This window comes from Adiantum capillus-veneris, chromosome 16 (genome assembly GCF_014529385.1).
Source record: "Adiantum capillus-veneris isolate H3 chromosome 16, ASM1452938v2, whole genome shotgun sequence".
NCBI classification, from domain to species: domain Eukaryota; kingdom Viridiplantae; phylum Streptophyta; class Polypodiopsida; order Polypodiales; family Pteridaceae; genus Adiantum; species Adiantum capillus-veneris.
In genome coordinates, this window is record NC_140946.1 from 149,551,302 (window position 1) to 149,572,257 (window position 20,956).

Consider the following 20,956-nt stretch of genomic DNA (forward strand, 5'->3'; position numbering starts at 1 on the left):
GGCTCAACCAATAAGCTTTAGGCACACTATGGGGGCAACTTTAGCTAGGACCTTGACATGTTTCCTATATGCCTGTTTGAGCAAGGGGTGCCCCTTGGGTGAGGGGAAGTAAATCCATGCATATCCCCTCCTTGTAGGGCTCGCCCCTTCTTTGTAGGCATACCTTTTGAATTTCTATCCCTAGTTGCTTATGCACCTCAAGAACCTTAGTTATCATGCCTGGAAATAGCAAGAGCATGGTCTCTCTCTCTCTCTCTCTCTCTCTCTCTCTCTCTCTCTCTCATTCTCCTAGCCTCAAGGGGTCGCCCCTCCTTGTAGGGGTTGACTTGGACCTTCAAGCACATGCCTAGCTTAAGTTGCACCTTACTTATCAATCACTTCATGCATATTAATTGTCAAGCACCTCAAGAATAGGCGTATCTCAAACTAAGGTATAAGGACTTTTGGCACTAACCTTTGGAGGTCTTTAATGAAGCTAACCTTAAGGTCTTTCAATATCCATTAGGTATCATTTCTGTGTGAAAAACCCTCTCCCATTGGGACCCATTGACTTTGGTCCCGTACTGAGATAGATCCATAAGCACATGTCTATATGCTAACTCTTGTTCCCATTTATTCTCCTACATTAAATGGTCAGTTCAATATGAGAAAATCATTTGGGTTAGTTAGATATTAGATTTCATGATAGGATGAAAGCAAAAAGGATATCCCTTTCTTTGAGTCTTGACAATTTCCTAATGTCTTCGAGTTCAAACCAAGCTAGGTATAAATTACAACATAATGAAGACATGAGTATCCCATAGGAATACCTTTAGTTTGTTGGTATATAGTTGAGCCTAGTTTAGAGAAGCAATTGTCTAGAACAAAGGTGTTAATGGTCTCGAAGAATTCAAAGGTCCATTTTAGTTTTGATTTTTTCTTTGTGACAACAATTTAGTTTCTAGAAAGTATAAACCATTTATATCCACGTTTAGAAATTATTTTTATGATATTTTTAAAGAGTCTATAAGGCTATGGTTTCCATGATGAGGAATTGCCTCATAACAAGCCTTCACATCATATGTACGGATTGAAAATATCGGCCTAGGAAGGTTTATTACAACATCATAGTGGTTGTTAATGATCCAATATGCATTAGTGTTTACTTTTGAGAACATTTTAATAAGGTCTTTTTGGAAGTTTTTAGTGTATTCAATAACCTTGGGTGTAACCCCCTGAATGAATTTTATAACCATATTTGTTACAAAGGAAAACATGTAGTTGTGGGCATTTGTAATCCAATGAAATGCAAATTTGTGAATCATATCGTTACCCATAATGTAGGGGAGACGTTTTGTCGATTGATGGGGTAATGCCAAGTTCTTGGCATTGTGAATTAACGAGTGAGATGATTGTATACTTACAAGCTCGTATAAGTGAGGATTTTGAGGGTTCCAATCTCTCTTTAGCATGAAGTCTAATGATTTGTTTACGTATAAATACGGGAGTCTGGACTGATTTATCCATTCCACATATTAAAATGTGTTTTTGGAGTATAAAAATATTTTTATATTCTTTTTTCAATTAAGTGCAAGTGATAGGGTGTACAATTTATGTTGAGCATATGGCAAAGTGTTTTCCGCCCATGTTTTAATTTTAACTTGACCAAATGTAAGTGTATTGGGACCAAGGGAATATGGTTGAGACCTTTGGATATAATATCCCTAAGTATGCCATGCCTTATAAACATAGGTTGAATGGTTGAAAAATGCTCACCAAAAGTGCCGAAAACCCTCAAGAAGTTTTCAGATCTTTTTTGGGTATTGCATACACAAGGTTCCGTGAATCAAAAGGTTCTATAAAGATGGAGAAAGGTTTACATAGATATTGTCCTATGCGATTCGTGTATTTCAAGCCAAAACTAATACAAAATTGATCCAGGGTTTTTATGAAACCTAGATCCTTCAACAATTGGTCAAAGAACGAATGTGGGTGTATGAAATCCATAAATTTATTGCAAAATGTTAAATGAATGAACCGGTTATTTACCTTATTAGCTTGTTTAAAACAATGTAAGCCATTGGTTTGAGTAGATAGATGTCTTACCTTGTCCTCTGCATTGTATTTTAACATCCTTGGAGTATCTCCAAAATCTTCCGATCCTCAAAACTGTCTTTTTTTTTTGAACGTGAGGCCGTATTTCTTGGTGTGCTAGTAATTCTTTTCAATTGCTCTTTACTCTTAGAAGGCTTGAAAATAGTGTCGATGGTTAGTCCGAGTGGGTGGTGTTGTACTCGAGGAAGAAATGGTGTCCCTGGTGTATATAATACTAAGCACTTGGCTGCATCTAATAAATGCTCATGAATAGCATAAAATACCACAATTGCATGTCATACTTCAATGGGAACGAAAGTTACCCAGCTAATGAAAGTATACACCTATGCAGGTCCAGAAGAGTAAGGAAAAAACCTTGGAATATTCTGATAGACAAACCGCAGAAGGTGGTCAAACCATTTGATCATTGAGGGATAGATGGATCCTGGATCTCGTTTGCAGTAACACTTTATAAAGGGCTTGTAAGTATTCCACAAGTTTTTAAGGAATTTTTGGATGTCATTTTTTTATCGTTGAGTGATAGTCCCTTTGTATGCATTGGAACACTTCTTACTATCAATGTCTGATAACTTGATCTGCTTTAATGTGAAAGTCTTATCCTATGATAGTACTTGCTTAGATTGTAGGGCTGAAGTTTTACACTGTTCTACAGCCTCTGAAGGAAGACTGCAAAGTAGAGCTAAAGAGTCAATGGTGAAGGAGGCACACTGATTCAATATTTCAAAGTAACAAAGTCTGTTTTCCAAATGGATGGCTTCAAGCTAAGTTTGCCTAGGAGGAAGAAGCAAATTCATTTTAGAAAAATGCATGGGCATAGATCTTTCTATTTTTTGAATGGTGGGGTCATTTTTGAAACCTAGGGAATCCTTGTCATCTTGAACTAGCAGATCTAGATCCAAGAGAGGGAGAATTCAAATCAACAGAGTCATGAGCATCAACAAAACATAAGGATGCTAAAAAGGTGCCTAAAGCATTACTCAATTGGGTTGGATTTTTCCTTGCCAGGGCTAGAAGCTCCAGCCAATCATTTATTCAAGCAGTTCTTACAAGTCCATCTTGGAAGCTAGGAGCAGTCATAGCCTTGCAACAATGGCTGAGTCATAATACCAGGGTTTGATGGATGTAGAACCTTTTCTACTTTTACTCATCCAAAGCTTTATTATTTGCTAGATTGGTTCCTTTGAGGATTCAATATCTTGGCATGATGGTGCCTATAATATGGTTTTAAATCTAAGTATATAAATAGTTGAATTGTACTATCATTTGATTCAATGAGAATAAATGAATTTGTATCATCAGTGATGATAGTGGTTTTGAGAACAACCCTTATGTAAGTCTTTTGTCAAAAAAGAACCTTTTGAAGCTAAAACTATTTTAAGGTCTCTTTGTGACAAAGAGAAAATAAGCTATCAGAGTCTCATTAGAGCACCAAAATGTGTATGTGCCACGGGAAATAATGTGTGTGTGTGTGTACACTCCACACAAGATGGGTAGGCTATTGTAGCATTGATTGAGGGGCACCAGGGGCTAGTTGTGTGCGGCAAGATATGAGGGCAATAACATTGATGATAAAGGGGAAAATTCATTGAATGAAGGCCACCTATGTGTGGCATATGCACCTGATATAGAGCACCTTCAAGGGGCCATGAAGTGTTGGGGTCAACCCAACTTGGGAGGCCACATTATATTATATGAACAAGATGTAAGATCCTTTATAAGGCCAAAACATTTAATGTTTAACTCCCTCTTTCATTTTGTGTCTTAGCCCGTGTGCCTTATCTTATCCTCTTCTCTCTCCCTCTCTTATCTACACTCCACTTGCCATAGCTATGTCAATACAAGACGCTATTCAATCGGGGGGGTCACTGTATGTAAAACCTAGATATCACATACATTCAAGGAATATTTATTAAACCCCTTAGCTGTGAATTTTCACTAATAAAAGGGACTCTTTTCCTATTCAATCTATAATTTTTTTTGAAGATCATTTTTTTAGTACCCTTCTGTATGTGAAAACGTGAGAAAATATAGAAAAAAATAATCCCTATTGTTGAACCCACGTGACTGTTGAACCATAAATGTGCACTATTCCCTAGGCTAGCACTAAGGTCTAGGAGGATTGAAGGGTTGCATAGGACAAGGCACCAAGGGGCATGGGAATGTTATAAATAAAGCTCTTATGTTGTAATCAAGAGAGTGAAAATGAAACGAGTAGGTTTATTCCTCTCTCTCTCTCTCATCATGCTCGCTTTCTCTCTTTCTTGCTCACTCCATCTCTAACCGGCACCATCTCTCTCTATCTCCTCCTCTTACACATGGTGATCCCTGTTGGTGTCTCTTCTTGTAGAGATAAGAACCGATTCACATCATCAAGGAGGAGATGATAAGGTGGTTACAAGAGATTCTCCAAAGTCCTTTGTTCGCACTGCGTGATTCAATTCCTAAAGGTTTTTTAATATTTTGCACACAAAAATGTTCTTTTATTCTCTTGCATGGCGGTGAGCTTTGAGCCTGCTACACGACAACTGGAACAGACTAGCACAACCATCATGGTACCACCATTTGATGTACGCTAGAAGTAACTAGTTAAATATTATCAATTGTGTTTACTATGAGGGAAGCCATGACGAGGCAAGAAAGCAATCAACTGTAGCAATTTCTATCTGCAAGGATAAGGTAGTGCATCAACAAATCACAACCCCCTGGGTAATGAACCCTCTGTTTAATTATTTTCATAACAAACATGCTATTCAAGTTTTTGTGTAACGACCGATGTGGGCTGCTTCGCTCATTATGGCGGCCTTTGTACCGGTTAAGTGCTTTTTCCAAAGGAAAAAGGAGGTTCAGTGGCTGCCAGTGGTAACAAAACTTATGCTGAAATGAATGAATACAATAAATTATTGTGTGTTATTTGCATCCTATGTAGCGACGACCCACTGCAGATAGGGCCATTAACAACATATGCTGCACCAACAAAGAGGGCTTTGCACTATTCTTTGTGCCATAATAACCAGAATCCCTGACGAGAGCAATTCCATGTGCATCTTTTGAGGTTCTAAGAGCATTGGATATCACCGAATGCTGGTAATCTTCTTTGGGTTGCGCCATAAGGGTTTTGGAACCTGCATCGTGTGTTGTTGATAAAAGCATGAACAAGAAACGCTTACAGTTTTTGACAATTCATGATTTCAAAGTATTTATTTATGCTTCTAAGTGGCATTTCTCACACTTGTGACACAAAACCCACGAACGACAAAGGGATGAGGTACGTATGTATGAAGGCAGTCAGTAGAATGTGCAAAAAAACCTTACACCAAATTTTTTCTCGTTGCAAAGCTCATCATCGACATGATGGTAGGTGGCTTGTAAGTGCATGTGACATAATCTAAAGAACATCACATACGTAAAATGAAGGTATCATGGTAAAAGAATGTAAGCAGTTTTGCATTTTTTGCGACCAAGATGACCATAATTGGAAACAATGTAAACAAAAACCTACTTCACAATGCGGTCATGATGACCATAAAGCCCGACATTGCTCATTGACATTATTGGAGAAATATTATGTTCTCGAGCATGATATTATACACAATAAATTATATAAGCCAAAGTCATGGGTGGATGCCTTTGAAGTCTCATTGGAGAGAGCATTCAATTGGTTTTGTGTTGATGGTAAAAACATATACCATAGATATTTGCATTTGGATCTCATCAAAGATTTGAAAGAGAGAGCTAAAATTTTGCATGAGTTGCTTCATACAAGGATATTTTTAAAATAATTATTGAGAGCATGGCATACCCTAGCAGATGAGGGGTATTTGATGATCATGATGACCATAATGAACATGGGATTGGTGGGAAAACGATGGAGATTGGAGTGAAGAGAGAGGACCCTATGAGCCAAGACAGCCAAGGAGAGTCCCCGAGTATCCCCATACTCACATCTTGCACCATCAACCAAAGCATTGTGGGTCACATTCCATAGATTTTTGATGGTGAATTGCATAGTTTTGATGTCGTAAATGATGATGACATATATTTTTTTGTTGATTATCATGGGATGAATCAAGAAAATAATGTATGCAACTCTAAAGAAAATGATTGCTTTGATTATCTTTTTTATGAAACATTGAAGACAGCTCATGATGAAAATGATGAACTTTCACTTCTTGCTTTTGTGAATTCTCTTGCACTAGGAGAAGATTTTTGTGTCTCACATGATTTTGAAATAGTGACTGACCAAAATGATGTTCTTCTTGATGAAATGGCAAAGCAAAAAAATGTGGTGTGTGTGAAGCAACCCATTTCACAAACTGATGCTATGCTAAATGAATGTTTTCTTGAGGCAATGTTGTGTGATGAGATATGTGTATTTATCCACACAATTAGTGCCTATATAAAGCATGATGGGGCATGTATGCTTATCCATGCTAGGAAATGTGATGATGATGTGATTTGAAGCAAACTAATGCTTATTTTTTTGCATGATGATGCAAAGATCTTATGCCTTTTTCTCACTGTAATCCTAGAAGGAGATCATGTTTGGTGTCTTGAAGTTCAAATTTCTTCAAGGAATGGAGTTTCTCTTTGCACAAATAACATGGAGCTAATGTTTTTGGATTTCAATGTGCTTGTTGAAAGCATAGCTTTACAAATTACATAGCCAAAGCTCACTATCTTTCTGAAGAAGTGTTTGTCAAAGAAAATGATTTTTTGTCGAAGAATTTTGATCCTTGTTTGCAAAACAATGAAGCTTATTTTGAATTGATTGGCTCAAAGATGGAATCTACTCAACGGAGTGGAGATTTTCTCATTATTTTATGGTTTTACAAGTTTGTTTTGTATGAGCTCTCATGGATGTTGATTCACTTGATGGGTTCCCAGTCCTGACATGTTGCCAATAAATGGTGCACTTGTATTCACATTTTTGGTGAGAAGGCACACTATACATGGTTTGGTGATTGTAATGCAATATATAGCTTTAGGAAGTGTATTTGTGAATCTTGGATTAAGTTCCAGGCACTGTGCTTTACATTTTCTAAATGCTTGCGGGGAAAAAAGGGTGGTGTTTCATGGAATATTGTGGTGTATATGTGTACCTTGGAGTAGACTCCAGGCACTGCACTTTGCATCATGGTATTCTATGAGCACTGAGTTTTTGGAACAAGGGATTTGTGGGTATCGAGTCAAAAGTTTGTCTTTGAATTTTTTTTTTACCACCGGACTGTGCCAGGTGTTGAACCATAAATGTGCACTATTCCCTAGGCTAGCACTAAGGTCTAGGAGGATTGAAGGGTTGCATAGGATGAGGCACCAAGGGGCATGGGGATGTTATAAATAAATATCTTATGTTGTAATAAAGAGAGTGAAAATGAAATGAGCATGTTTATTCATCTCTCTCTCTCTCTCTCTCTCTCTCTCTTGTCATGCTCGCTTTCTCTCTTTCTTGCTCACACCATCTCTAACCGCCACCATCTCTCTCTATCTCCTCCTCTTACAGCGTTAGGCAAATTTTTATTGTATTGACCCCCCGGAGGCTATTTGTTGCCATGCATGAGCTTTACAATTGGTATCAAAGCTTTGATTTCAAGCTTGGAAAGCTATGTAGCAGGAGGTCAATAAGAGGTCATGAGAAGGAGCTTGGGCTAGAGTTTTTTTGTAGCAGTCAGGGGTGCAGTTGAAGAGATCAAGGAGGAGGTATTAGCAGCACTAAGAGATTTTCCCCTTGTTGGTCAACTGTCTTCATCAATCATCACCCTACTTGTAGCTGTTGGACTTGCTGCAACCTCTCTAAATACCCTCGCTCATGCAACCCACCCCACACATTTTCTCCAATCTGTAACCACAATGTTGCTAGAGCAAAGCAACATAGCCTATGAACTTCTTGTCCCCCCAAATTTGTAGGCTTGTTCAACCCACCAACCATCAAACAAATTCCCTCACAAGATCATAGCACTACTCATTGCTTGCCTCGTACACCCATACTACTTGGGGCTCCACCTGAGTTGCCGTAGCACTCTCTTATGTCTAAACTCGCTTGTACTGGGTTTCTCAGCTAACATGATTTCTCTCGATGACACACACAAAGTGTTTTTTAATTTGAAGACAACAAAGCTTCAAAGGTTCAAGGAGAATCTACAAAGTCCCTTTCACATTGAGGACAACCCAAAAAATACTTTTGGCTTTATAGCCATTCCCACTGCCAAGCCTCAACTATCCAAACACTTCAAGAAATATTTGTAGCTACTAAGGATTGAGAAAATATATATTTTTTTAAAATGGAGGATGGCTATTGGTGGGTTCAGCTCACAAGAGAGGCAACGAACAGGCTGCAGCAATGGTGTGGAAAGAGCCCAAAGGCATAAGCAGTGACGTAAGCACCTTTGATTGGACAAACACATAGTGGCTATTGCCATGTTTGTAAGAGTTTGTTCACACTGTTATACCGACAATTGATATATGTAATACATCGGGATAAATGATTGTATGAAATGAAGTAATGACCAAAATGTATGACGATGATTGAAAGCCCCTCTTAAGTTGCTCATGCTTTTTGATTATGACAATGTGTAATGGGACTAGACACTACCTTGGCAAACATGAATGATGCCAGAGGTAAGACCTTCTCAACTACCTAGTTTATGACTGCCTTGTGAGCCTAGGACGAGTGTCCTTGTGTGTAACATTTAATGGCCTAGTAACTTGTGTGTAGCGGAAAATAGCGTGAACATAGTGGAATTTCATTAGAATAGATTCCTAATGAGAATAACAAGAGTGCTTGGCTGGAGAGAAAGCAACAAAAAGTAAAACACCTAGTTAAATAGCATGAACAATACCTCAAAAGAGAGAGAAATTAAGCTATTGACAATAGTTGAGGACCGGATTTACATGGAGCCGGTCCCCCCTCCAAAAGGCTTTGTATTCTGTTTTCTCCCATCAAGAGAGACCTTTTACAATACAATTCTTTGTGTTCCTTCAATACTAGCAAGTGAAATGAAGATGGAAACTTCAAGCACCAAGCAAAACACTTATTAAACACAACATCAATTGCCTCACGGTCTTAGACGCAAGACCTCACACACCTTTGAAGATGGTAAGAGCTAGCGGGGTATAAGAGTAGATTGAGAGGAAGAAGGAGTAGTCTTGTGTGAGTTTCTCTCTCATCTCCTACTTCTAGGGCTCGCCACCTCGTATGTAGGCTTTTGACCTTTGGACACAACCTTTGAATTTTGGATGTGTTAATGGGCTGAACCTTAGAGTCTTTTAAGCCCATTGTTGCACCTTGCTCTTTTGCATATGCCCCCCCCCCCCCCCCCCCCCCCTTTTGGATCCTTATTTTCCCTCCTTTGGATCCTTACCATGGTTGGTCTGCCAGCTTAACAAATATTCTAGCTTTTTCTCCCCTGGTACTTTCCCATATTAAATGATCAGTTTAACATGAGAAAATAATTTAGAAGAATTAGATATTAGTCATTATGACATTACCTCTCTCTTGAAATCATAGTCGTCCTCGACTATGGGGTAGAGAAGATAAAGCATATTCATTAGTCCTTTTCCTAGCGGGTAGAGGATCCCTATGTTACACTACGACATTGTTTTAGAATGGATGACTAGTCCATTTGGCGCTTGAGAGCCTAAGCTGCCGTAAGCATGTCTGCACATTAGTCCTATCATTATTCTATAATAGAGTGACAAGATCTACTTGGTGTTTGGGAGACGTCATCTCCGCAAACTTGATCTAAGCATGCATACTACTTCAGTTTTGTGCACAATAAAGAAAAAGAGAATCTTACAAGACAAAAACTTTGTTCATTTTTAACATTTGTACATTTGCTTACTCTAGGGAAGCATTGTAAGCATTGACAAGGTTTAGGTTATCCTTTAATTGTATACCTTGCATCCATCTAGCATCTTCAAAAGGATAATTCTTAAACTTAATAAGATATCATCGGATAGTCTTATCGCCTCTTAATACCTTGTCTTCATGTCAGAGAATGGACTCGGGCTGCAACACCTCTTCTTGGTCCTCAATCTCCAGTGGGTCTTCAATAGTTGGTTCTTGTGGTGGCTCTCCTTTGTAAGGCTTTAGTAGGCTCACATGGAAAGCATTGTGTATGAGCCAATGGCTAGGCAACTTGAGTTGATAGGACATCTCATTGATTGGTCTAAGAATTTAGAAGGGACCATAGTACCTTTTTGCTAACTTAGCATAGTACTTTTGGTGTCCCGTAGGATTCTTGCCCGTCGTGTGCCTTAATCGAGCCTTGGGAAATTTTAGTAAGACCCAATAATTTTTTTTAAAGACTTGGACTCTTTTGTGCTTATCAGTAGCAGCCTTTTGCCTTTGCTATGAGATGGAGATATCATGCTTAATCTTTTGGAAAGATTCTTGTAGGTCTCGACTATACTCATCTGCAGCGAAGATCTTCCCATGTACCTTAAGGAGTAGGGGACTTTTTGATCTTCCCTCAAGTACCTCAAAAGGTGCTTTTCCCGTCGAAGTATGTACACTGTTATTGTAGGCATAGTCCAGTAAGTGTAATTACTTCTCCCATTGGGACCTTTGATCTACTTTCGTTACATAGGATTTTAGTAAATCAAGAATTATTAGGTTGGCTATTTCACTTTGGCCATCCATTTGTGGGTGATAGGCCGAAGAGAAATTTAGCCTTGTCCCTAAATTCTCAAAGAGACCCTTCCAAAAATTAATGGTCATTATAGGATCTCTAGCCAACACTATGGACATTGGCAAGCCATGGTACTTGAAGAGGGTTGCCATTTGATGGACTTTGATAGTCTTTTTGACAGGTATAAAATGAGCTTGTTTACTAAACCTGTCTACTATGGTCCATATTCCCGTATTCCCATGGATAGAATTAGGCAATCCAAAGATAAAATCCATGGATATGCTCTCCCATGGTGAGTTAGGGATTGGCAAAGGTTGAAGCAATCTAGGTTTCTTTCCTCTATCAAACTTTGTCTTTTGGCATACCACACATTTGTAATGGCTATTGCCCACACAGGAGAAATAGGCATTACGGGAATGATTACCCGCAACTACATTATATGAACATCAACGCACAAAATGACAAGAGAAGGAAGTACAAAGTACACAGACACAGAACAACCCTTGCTTAATTCATCTGTAATCTAGACACAGAGTATAATAGATGATGCCATGAATATCATAAAGATTGGTTAAGTTACATCAAAAGACAGGTATGCCCCTCCATATACAACCGCTGCTCCAGCGCAGATCCGGAACGGTGCACACTCTCCTGTCCCATGATATCCTATGAAGAACTGCCGCTCCAGCCGCCGCATACCGCATGACTCCTGACTCCTGATCCGCAGTGTCCAGACCTCCGTAGGACCGTAGGACTGCATGTGCGGCTAATGCCGTAACACCTGGCACGCACGGTGGATTGTGCGAACCCACAATCAACCCCTCCGGTTGGAAGGTTCCGGCGGTTTCTCTGCACCCGCTCTGGTGAAGAGGAAACATCAATATAGCCAAAGCCCCGAAAATCTGCAGTATGGGCTCGATAAACCTCATCCAAAAGACGTGGATCTATCTCAATTTGTTCCGGCCAGGCAGCCCAAGGAATAAACTGCGTTGGCAAGGAGATAGATTGAGGCGGCTGTGGTAGAGGAGCAAGAGGTGTATGCAAGGGATAATAACGAGTAAGGTAGCGATTAAGAGCATCCCAAAATGGAGGGCAAGGTGGGAGACTGAGAGAAAAGGAATGAGCTAAGGTCTCCACCCAAAAACAGACCCTGTGCCTCTCCTTACGAAATCGACGAATCATTTTCTGCAAATGAGAGACATGAGCTTGGGCTTCAGCACAATCCTCTGTAGCTTGTGCCCAATCAGCAACATCAAAGCCCTCTGGAACAACACTCTTACCTCTGTCAGTGTTGGATGACTCGGGTTGGTGGACCACAACCTGCTGAGCAGGTGGCTGTGCTCCCACCTCAGCAGCCAAGCGTGTGCTCCAGCTTTGTAATTGATTATCTAAAAAAGTTCAGAGATCCTCTTGCATCTCCACTGCCAATGCGTCCAAATCAGTCATGTTGATCATTACATCGCCAAGGTGCGAGGTTAAGTAAGAAGCTAGGCTATGCTGTGTTCTCAACTGAAGAAGTTCTTGTTGAATAGACCTTACAAACTTAGCATTAGCCCCTCTTAATCTTTGTATTTTTGCCCCTTGCTTGCGAGTAGTGGCAGTCAGCTATTCATTCTGAGTGTTTAACTCGTCAATCCAAGTCTGCGAAGTCGCTACCTGCGCTTCCAGCTCATTCACTCATCCCTCTGTGGCTGGGGCTAGCCAGGCCGCAGGAATAGACTCTACAAGTCTCCTAAAAAATGTGCCGCATGCCTGTAATTGGTCAGCAGGGGTCGCTGCTGCCGTAGCCTCCCAGGGTAGCGGTGCGAGGAGAATACCTCCCGTCGAGGCAGCCGCATTCGTAATATCCGACGTTTCCGGTTGAGCGGGGACGTCTGCAACTGCAGAGCTCATCCGCAAGGGAGTCGTACTGCTAACTCTTTTCTGCATTCGGCGACGCCAGTGAGCCACCACAAAATCTTCCGCAACAGGAGATGCAGTTGCTCGAGGTGGTGTTGAAAATTGCTGCTCCACACGACTGTGCTTGCGGCTTGCTGATCCTACACCTGTAGTGGCCATCTCCTGGGCTCCAGAGGATACCACCGCCGTCGATGAACCATGAAATTCCATAGTACCCACCTTTTGCTGCTCTGTTTCCCTCTCCGCCGGAACTGCCAAGCTTTGTGTTTGCAACAGAGGAGGATTAGTGCCTTGGACCACCAAGTGATCATCTTCAAAGTGGCAAAGAGGACGTAGGGCGAGAGGAAATACTTCTCTCAAAGGAAAGATCAATGTGATCAGTTGGCCCACCTTTGTATTGGTTGGGGTACCCCTCCCCAAATGTGCCATCACTCGTTGGCACTCCGCCAGTAGTCGCTCTCTGACCACTGCTGCCCAAGCTACTGGCCCAAAGTTGGCCGAATGCAAAACATTTCTAGCTCGGGTCAAAGTAGTATACGTTTTGGCCTGTAGCCAAATCGCCTCAAGGAACCACTGGTGCATCATTTACCATGGCTGACAACAACATAGATGTCTTCAAGATATCTGCTGCTGCTGCTGAGGATAGGTTGGATATGGACAATTACCCTATCTAGACTTATATGATGCAACACGTTCTTGTGTCAAAGGGCGTCTAGAATATTGTGCAGGGCATTGATGTACATCCTGGTTTTGAGGATGTAGGCGATGTTGAGATGTTGTAGGTCTTGCTGCAAGGATTGCTGCTATTAGAGTTGTTTTGCCTATGACAGAAGAATCTCGTTGGGACATAAAGGATGCACAGGGTCATGCATTGATTGCGTTGTCTGTGAAGTGCACCATTGTTCCTCACATCCGTTCAACAAAATCTTCAAAACGGGCTTGGGATATTCTGGATGATCTTTATACAAGTCGCAATGAGGCTAAAATTTCTTTGCTGCGTAAAGAGCTGGAGTCGAAGATTATGCATGAGGAGGATGATATGGACACACTTCTTGCTAGTGTCAAGGACATCAATGAGAAACTTATTTCTGCAGGTGAAGTCATTCTAGACAATTCCCTTGTGCAGACTATTCTTGATGCCTTACCAGATTCTTACCAGACTTTTGCTAGTACTTCGAGACTTAGGACCCAAGGAAATCCTAAAGTTGTCAAGTTTGATGCATTCTACACATTGCTATTGCAAGAGTCACTTTCCAAAAAACACAAGACTAGCCTCAACATGCAGTTGAACAAGCTTTTATTGCTTCTCAAAGAAAGGGTGGCAATAGCGATGCAGCCACTTCTTATGGTTCTTCTACAAGTGGAAAAATTTCTGTTCCTAATGCTCCTGCTGGCAACAACTTGTTTGGAAATTTTGGTGATAAGGGCAAAAAGAAGATGTGTTGCCATTATTGTAAAGCTAATGATCACTTGATCAAGCAATGTCCTAAGTTGAAGGCCAAAGAGGCTAAGAAGAAAGAGGGTGGTTCCACTGCAAATGCTGGTTCCACTACAAATGCAGTCGTTGTTGAGTCTTTTGTGAAAGGAGATTGTGATGCTGATGTCGATGCAGAATGGGCTTTTTGTGCAAAGTGCACTTACAATCCTGCTGTCCATGATGCATGCTTGTCAGTTGCTGCAGATTCACATGTGTGATATTTTGACAGTGGTGCTACAAAGCACATTACCTCACATCGTGGATTGTTCACCTCTCTCGATTCTGTCCCTCAAAGGAATTCAATCCCTTGTGCCAACAATGCCTCTTATCCGGTTCAGGGAGTTGGAAAGATTGTGCTTACTGCTGCTAATGGCATTTTTTTCACACTTATTGATGCACTTTATGTACCTGGGATAAAAAAGAATCTTTTGTTTGTATCTGCACTCGCTAGACTTGGACTTGTAGTCAATTTGGATGACAGATGTATAGTTCATGATCTCAGTTTTGGTGATGAAATCGTTGCATCTGGGCTTTTGTTCGTGGGTTGTATAAGCTCACTTTATATGACAAGTGTGGGCAAAATTTTGCAAATGCAGTTGTAGATTCAAGGGCTATTTCAGATGCAAAACTTTGGCATGCACATTTTGGTCATCTGAATTTTGCAGTTTAATCCTGCGTTTGCAGAAATCTGATATGGTTTCTTCTTTGCCACCTCTTGAAGCACCTGTCAAACATGTTTGTGAAGGCTATATTCTTGGTAAAATGCAGCATTCTAAGTTTCCAAAGGATTGTTCAATTAGGGCCACATGCAGGTTGTAGCTTGTGCATAGTGATGTTTGTGGGCCCATGCAAACTCCATCCTTGGGCAATTAACTTTACTTCGTGACTTTCATTGATGATTGTTCCAGGCATGCATGGGCATTTCCTCTTTAAGCAAAGTCCAAAGTTTTTATGTGCTTCAAACATTTCTGGCTATGGCTGAAAATGTATCGAAATGTACTATGGGCACCCTCCGTTCCGATCGAGGGGGGGAGTATATGTCTCATGAATTTAATGCATTTTTGGCTAGTTGTGGGATAAACCACCAATGTACAATGCCTTATACACCTTAGCAAAATGGTGTTGCTGAGAGGAAAAACAGGTCACTCACGGAAATGGCACGATGTATGGTCAAAAGTCAAGTATTGCCGCATTCTTTTTGGCTTAAGGCCATCATGTGTGCCATTTATGTACTAAAAAAGTGTCCTACGAAAGCTTTGTAGTATATTACTCCATATGAAGCATGGCATGCTAGAAAACCTTCTATTGAGCACATGCATGTTTTTGGCTATTTGGCATATGCTTTGGTGCCACAAACACAACGCAAAAAATTGGATGATAAGGCTGTCAAATGTATTTTTGTTGGTTATAGTGCTGAAAGAAAAGGTTACAGGTTGAAACATCTGCAAACAAAGCATATTCTGGTTTCATGGGATGTAGTGTTTGTGGAAGATTTTGTTCAGCCCTGGCTGTCATGTACTAGAGACAGTAATGTAAGCTCACACGACATTTATGACACTTTGTTGCCTCTTTTCAGTGGTGGAAATACGAATGTAAGTTCCAATGAGGCAAATGTACATCCTATGGGGGTTTCTGAAAATATTACAGATCACTGATGCAAATGTACATGATCTACTTGATGAGGAAAGGGACAAAAATGAGCAGGCTCGAGGTATGACAAAATGGTTGGTGCATACATTGTGTGATAGTAAAATGGATGCACCTTTGTCTAGTCGTACTCGTTCAGGCTCTTGCCATGCATCTTATGCATCAGATTGTTATGTTTTGGCTGTGTCTAGCTTACATGATGCTGAGGAGCCTCTGTCTGTTGATGAAGCAAAAAATTCAGAGAATTGGATGGCTGCCATGCAATCAGATGATGATGCACTTAAAGAAAATGACACATGGACTTTATGTGATTTGCCTCCTCGAAAAAAGGCCATTGGTACGAAGTGGGTGTAAAAGTTGAAACGCAAGCCGGATGGTGAGATCGATCGCCATAAGGCTCAACTTGTTGCAAAGGGTTATGCACAACAAAAAGGCATAGATTATGAAGAGACTTTTGCTCCCACTTGTCGTATGACTACTGTGCGTTTTCTATGTGGATTGGCAGCTCATTTTGGTTGGGATGTACATCAATCAAACATTGTTACTGCTTTCTTGAATGGTGACATATTTGAGGAAGTTTATGTAACGCAGCCTCGCAATTTTGTCAAGAAAGGACAAGAGGACAAAGTGTGCATATGTAACAAGGCTTTGTATGGGTTGAAGCAATCTCCTCGTGCTTGGTATGAGAAAGCTGATACTCATTTGGTCAAACAAGGCTTTTGTAACAGTCCAACAAAAAGCACATTGTATGTAAAGCGTGAGGGTGATGTACTTCTCATTGTGGTTCTTTATGTAGATGATTTGTTGATCATTGGACCAAATGAGAGATGAAAGATTTGGGGCTGTTGCATCATTACTTGGGTACACAGTTTAAGCAGTGTGATGGTGGTATTGCCTTGTGTCAGAAAAGTTACACAGAGACATTGCCATGTAAGTTTGGACTTGAGGATTGCAAACCTATTGCCACTCCCATGGAAACAGGTTTGAAATTAAGTCTTCATGATAGTGGTGATCCTGTTGATGTCACTCTTTACCAAACTGTTGTTGGATGCCTCATTTATGTATGCAACACGAGGCCAGATAATCAGTTTGCAATCTCACAGGTCAGTAGATTTATGCATAGGCCATGGTCTAAGAATTGGTAGGCTGTCAAGAGTATTTTTTGCTACCTTAGTGGCACTTTACATCTTGGCTTTTTTTTTCTCAAAAGGGGATCATTGCTGCCATACTTACATGCTTTTTCGGACTCAGATTGGGCTGGTTGTTTTGACATGCGAGTGTCCACAAGAGGTTTTTGTTTCATGCTTGGCAGTTCATGTATATCATGATTGAGCAAGAAGCAGCCTACTGTGGCCACTTTGAGTTGTGAGGCTGAGTACAGGGCAGTCTTCACAGCTACAATTGAGTGTGTATGGCTCAGACACCTTATGGATGATTTGGGTGTTGGACAGGACACTACCAACACTATCTACATTGACAGTCAGAGCACATTGGCAGTTGCAAGGAGCCCAATTTTTCATGCTCGCACAAAGCACATTGAGGAGCATTACCACTATGTTAGGGAGAGGCTCTCAGCAGGAGAGATTAGCTTGGCTTATGTGCCAACACAGGACAACCTTGCAGATCTTTTCACAAAGGCATTGTCTCATGAGAAGCTTGAAGATTTCCGCAAAGCTTTGGGCTTACTCCCCATTGTGGACTGATCATGTCCTCAGGGCATGGCACTTCCCTTTACTCATGTGCTAGCTCTCATTCACTGCATCACTCCAGGGGGGGTTTGTTACCATACACATCTGGTAGTGATGTGTGTGAACACACTAGGACCATCGGGGCATTTTTTCCCTCTTTAGGAGGTTTTTCCCCCCGTGCATTGTATATACGCCCATCACTCTAGGGTTATCTATCTTTCCATTACACACTAAGTAACACACTCTCTATTGTGTGCCTTGAGCTTCCTTCATTTTCTCCAAGCTGTGTGCGTTTCTCTACAACCCTAATTCCAACAGAAAAATCCCTATTCTACTTACTCACATGCAATTAATAATACCAACCATTTATAGCTAGCTTGAGGACCTCCCTTCTTGATCAAGAAAAGAGAAATCTTGTGCTGTGATACCAATGTAACATTTAATGTCCTAGTAACTTGTGTGCAGCGGAAAATAGCATGCACATAGTGAGCATTTCATTAGAATAGTATCCTAATGAGAATAACAAGAGTGCTTAGGTGGAGAGAGAGCAACAAAAAGTATAACACCTAGTTAGATAGCATGAACAATACTTCAAAAGAGACAAAAATTAAGCTATTGACAATAGTTGAGGACCGGATTTACATGGAGCCGGTCCCCCTTCCAAAAGGCTTTGTATTATGGTTTCTCCCATCAAGAGAGACATTTTACAATACAATTCTTTTCGTTCCTTCAATACTAGCGAGTGAAATGAAGATGGAAAATTCAAGCACTAATCCAAACACTTATTAAACACAACATCAATTCCCTCACGGTATCAGACCCAAGACCTCACACACCTTCAAAGATGGTGAGAGCTAGCGGGGTATGAGAGTAGATTGAGAGGAAGAAGGAGTAGTCTTACGAGAAAGATGTACATCTCCTCACATAATCACTCATATTAGCATAGCTTAGCTTAGTAATTAGCATGGTAGAGAAGATGAACATGCATTGAAGCTTGGCTCTTGGTTGGATTTGCATCACAAAGCCAAGAGTTGTTGGTGTAGGCCTCCCTTCTCACAAGCTTGGAGTAGGTGATAAGCTTTCCATTAAAGCTTGAGAAAGAGAGAGAGAGTGTTCTTGCTTCACATGAGTTTGTGTGAGTGTGTGTGGATAGTGCGTTGTATTCTGCTTCATTGTTGCTAGATGATTCTGGTAGATTGACCTTCTCTTTCATGACCACCTCTCCTCTTGGGTCGAACAACACTAGCCCTCCCCCTGCTTTTCCTCAGGCTCGTCGAAAAGCTCCATCAAAGAATAAGGTAAAGACATTGAGAATATATTTTGGTGGTGGCAATGGTAGGGTCTTTAGTTCAGGCACCTTAATCTCCTTCTCATGTACTCTATAAGTGAGAATCCGTGTCAATTGTGCACACACACTATCTTCTACCTTGAAAGAGTATTGGAACTCTTGGAACTCCATAATCCACTTCGAGATCCTAGTACTAAGATTCATTTGAGATGACACCCAAGGAAACAAATTTTCTGCAGTGAGAATTACAAAAGGTTTGGTAGCAAGTAGGATCTAAACTTTCTCACCGCAAACATGAGAGAAAGAATCATGAGTTCTGCTTTTGTATAGCCTTTCTCCAATGCATTCATGACCCTACTAGCAAAGTAGATGGGCCATATCCAGATACTATGAGGATCTTGTTGTAGCAAAACTGCACCAATTGTGTCTTTCCCAACACTAGAGCTAACAAAGAATGTGTAATCCCAACAAGGAGGCATGAGTGTTGGTAGCTCTGAGATGATGAATTTAATGTTACAAAAGTACTCTTCAAACTCATCAGACCACGCAAATTCTACTTACTGTGTCAACTTTTGCAAATGGTGAAGTAACTCTGAGGCTAACTGAATGAAGCATGACATATACTTCACCTTCTTAATAAATGAGATGACCTCCTTAAGACTCTTGGGTGATGGTAACTCAATAAGAGCCTTTGCCTTTGAAGGATGCACATCAATGCCTTTGTAAAAAACTTTGTGACCAAGCAAGATCACCTCATCCTCACCTATGTGACACTTGTCTGAGTTGAGTTGACCTCCCATGTCATAGAGCTTGTTTAAGCCTTCTTCTACCCTTTGTAGATGTAATGATTTTGAGCTATAACTGCAAAAATCATCAATGAACACCCTAATTGACTTTCCAAAGAATGCTTGAAACACCATGTTCATGAAACGTTAGAATGTTGCAGGAGCATTTGTCAAACCAAATGGCATGACTCTAAAAGAATAACAACCCCAAGGATTGATGAAGGTTGTTTTCAATTGATCCTCCAATGCAATCCCTATTTGAAATTAACCTGAGTAGCCATCACACACAGTGTACTTCTCATGACCAGCTACCTCATTTAGTATCTCATCCTGCAATGGGAGGGGAGAGTGATATCTTTTTGCTACCTCATTGAGTGGACGGTAATCCACACACACCCTCCACTTGCCATTTTCTTGGGAGTGACAACAAGAGGAGAGACCCACTCTGAATTCTCCACTGGATAAATGAAACCTGCTACTGCTAGAAGCTTTCTTACCTCCTTGAGTAAATCCTGCTCCTTGATGACTCCTAGACTTTGTAGCTTTTGAGCCTTAGGTGTGGCTTCTAGCTTCAACTCAATCTTGTGTTGAACAGCATCTTCTCTACGCACATCAGTGTAGTCTTTAGCAAAAAGCCTAGGAAATTTCCTTAACACACCTTTGAACTCCTCTCTTTCTTCCTTTGTAAGTGTTGTAGACAACATACCTTCTAACATTCCTTCACCTTGAACATTTTGGCTCCCTTGAGTACCTACCTCTTCCAAACCTTGACAAGAGGTATCTTGGTTGTTTGTCTTAAACCTTACCCCCATGACTTCGATGGAAGAATCCTCTTCAGTAATGCTGCCACTACTTTCTTATTTTGAAGTGTTGTCGGTCCAGCCTTCCTCCATCTCACTTTGTGATGATTCTTCATGGAGATCCTCTTGGTGTTGCTCCTTCATGTCAAAGACAACCTTCTTATGATAATCATTCCTACAAATTAACTTCGCACTTTCCCAATCTTGCAAAGCTCGCATTTTCATTAGCCATGGTCTTCCAAGGATAAATAGATAGCCACTTCCCTTAGTCAACATAACATAAATTTCCACTGCCTTCTTAATGCCAAAGGCCTCTACAAAAATATTTTTACAAATGCCTACACACCTAGATTTGCTATTGTTTGCCATCTTCACTTTGATTTCAGGTGTCTTGTGGATGTGCATGCCTAGTCTTTGCATGAGTCCCTCTGACATAGTGAAAATTTGTGCACCCCCATCCACTAGACCTTTCCTAACCAGTCTTCCTTTGATGTAACAGTCTAGCACCAGTGTAATGTCCTCATTCATTTTAGCTTCTGCAATTTTTACAATAGGCACACTCTCTTTTACCTTTCTCCTAGTGCTAACTGCCTTCATTAAATCCATCCTAACTTGTGGGCATAATGCAAGAAATTTAGGCCATGCGATATC